At 39.8% G+C, this 2,805-nt stretch overlaps 1 protein-coding gene across 1 annotated transcript in view; it reads left to right on the top strand.

Moving 5' to 3' along the window:
• The window catches only part of CUL5 (cullin 5), a gene marked incomplete at its 5' end in the record, with an annotated part of 97,741 nt that overhangs the window by 45,137 nt on the left and 49,799 nt on the right, over window positions 1-2,805 (top strand).

The raw sequence follows: 2,805 nt of genomic DNA, 5'->3' as shown, positions 1-2,805 counted from the left end.
GTCTCTGGTTCCCTGTTCACAATCCTGTAGGCTTATTTACTTAGGATACTTCCATAGCTGGGTTGGTTTATGGGTTATATCATCATGTGTGTTAATGGTCAGTTGTTGTTGGCTGTTGTTGCTTCTCTGTCCAAAGGACTCCCTTTAGCATCTCTTGTAAGGTTAGTCTGGTTTTCACAAATTCCCTTAATTTCTGCTTATTTGGAAATGTCCTAATTTCACCATCATATTTGAGGGACAGTTTTGCTAGGTACATAATTCTTGGTTGGGAATTTTTCTCCTTGACTGTTATATATATGTACCATCCCATTGTTTTCTTGCCTGTATGGTTTCTGTCAAGAAGTCTGAGCTTAGTCTTATTGGTTGCCCGCTGTAGGTAACTTTTCGTTTTTCCCATGCTGCCCTTATGATTCTTTCTTTGTCTTTGGTTTTTGGTGAGTTTGAAGATGATATGTCTGGGTGATTTTCTTTTGGGGTCTATCCTGTTTGGGGTTCATTGGACTTCCTGAATGGATATATTTTCATCATACCAGAAAAATTCTCTTCCAACAAATCTTTGACACTTTTCTCTGTGGTTTTATTTGTGTCTTCCTGTATTGGAATTCCGATTACACGGAGGTTATTCCTTTTGATGGTATCTCACATGAACCTTAGGCTTTCTTCATTTTGTTTTGGTCTTTTTTCTGATTGATCCCTTTTCAAAGAAGTGTTCAGGTATTTGCCTTCAGTCTCCTTAATTCTGTCTTCCATTGATTCAGTTGTGCTCCTTGTCCATTCATTATCTTACCTGTTTTTGAAAATTTAGTATTAATTTTCTGGATTTCTGTGTGTAGATTTTGTATCATTTCTAATTTTTCATTTAATTTGTCATTTTGTTCTTGTATTGCCTTTTGAAATTGTTTCAGGGTTTTCTCTGTGTTTTCCTTGATCAGTCTGTCAATTCGTTGAAGATACCTAAATATAATTCTTTTTAATTTCTTACCAGGGAGTTCCAATGCTGCGTCTTCCTCAGGGATGTATTTTGGGTCTGCATCCTGGTCCCTTGTTTCTGCTGCTTTATCTTGCTTCTTTGTGTGGACTGTGATGCTCTGTTGTCTCTGAGGCATTGTGACGTTTTTGTGTTTATATTTAATTGGTGATTGTATGTTGGAGTGACTTGCCCACAATTTTCGTTTTGTTTTGTTTGTATGTTAATCTATGCAAGCAGGGTTCTGGACTGTGCTCCTTTATTTGCTAGTGGGCAGCACTTACACACTCACCACCTGTCTCCTTTCCTGTTATCAGCCTCTCATATGTCCCTGCTACCCTTGGCAAACAGAGCCTATTCCTAACTGCCTGGAATCCGAATGAGGATGCTATCACTTTAAAATCCAAAATGGTTGCTATTTGTAAAGATTCAAAATGGCTTTGCCATCAGTCATTTTAAATATCCAAAATGACCACTGCTTGTAAACATTCAAAATTGCTGCGCCCTCGGTCACTTTAAATATCCAAAATGGCCACGGCTTGTAAACATTCAAAATGGTGCGCCCTCGGTCACTTTAAATATCCAAAATGGCTGCCTCATATAAGCATTCAAAATGGCTTCAACCTCCATATAGCCGAAAATCAACAGTTCAGGTTGTCTCCCACCTTGCTGTTTCCCTTCCTAGTCATAGGCCACCAGCACAGTCATCCCTGCAGCCTTTGGTGACCAGGGCTGATCTTTTTTAGATCAATTCTCAGGTCCCAACACCATTTGGAACTATTCAGGCTGTTGGTCCCGTTGGAGTAGCTGACAGTCCGCAGCTCCGACGGTCTCTGTACTCACTGTTTCCATTCAGGTTTTAACACTAGTTGGTGCCTAATCCATTTCTGTATAGTTCCTTTCAAAGCTCAGGGCTCCAGGATTATATTTTGTATCTTTGTCAATTGGTTTTTCTTCTCCTTGTTGAAGAGGGTCTGTGTTGCTTATCTGACTATTCCTTCATCTTACCGGAAATCTGCTTTTTTTTTTTAAATTGTGCTTTAAGGGCAAGTTTACAGAGCAGAGTTTGTTTTACATTCAATGTTTAGTGTACATTTAGTTTCACTCCCCATTTACCATCACCAACCCTAACCCAGGCTCCTCCCCTCCCTGCCCAGTAAACCACCACCACTACCACCACCACCACCACCCCTGTACCCCTCATAGTTATGCACTCCTGTGCATCTTACATTTCCTCGTGAATGTTGCCCCGTGGTCAGTTATTCCAAGGGATGAGTTTCCAGAGTGTGGGTGCGTCAGCCTGGGTTGGGTGGTCTGCGTATGCATCTCGTTTACTGTTGGGCTGAGAGCTATTCCCTGGAAGTGAGTTTTATTCCAGGCACAAAATGTATCCCAGGGCCATAGTATTGGGGGTCTCGCAAGAATCCATCTGACCAGTCATTCTGGTGTTTTTGGATTTTGTTCCACATTTTTCCTCCCACTTTATCCAGGATCTCCAGTTTTGATCCTTTATAGTTTAAATGGGTTTTTCTACTTCACATGTAAATTCCTTTTCAGTTGTTGCTGGGTTTTATTGAATATTATTATTTTTTCTTCATTTTTAACTTCAATTTCTGTCATCTCTATTTCTGTGTTCTTAAGGTGTTAGATCTGTCTTCGGATATTACCTCTTTTCCTTTTCACTTGCTCCTTTTCCTATTTTTTTTAAATTAATTAATTAATTTTTTTGTTGTGATTTGGGTAAAGATTTACAGAGCAAATTCACTTTCCATACAGCAGTTCACATATACTTCGTCTCATGTCATTGACCACAGTTTACCACAATGCAACAGCTCCCC

This window comes from Orycteropus afer, unplaced genomic scaffold (genome assembly GCF_000298275.1).
Source record: "Orycteropus afer afer isolate SDZICR_OR568_19922 unplaced genomic scaffold, OryAfe1.0 scaffold00036, whole genome shotgun sequence".
Lineage (NCBI taxonomy): Eukaryota > Metazoa > Chordata > Mammalia > Tubulidentata > Orycteropodidae > Orycteropus > Orycteropus afer.
Note: the sequence above shows the minus strand (reverse complement) of the source record. Positions and strands in the feature narration are given on the sequence as shown.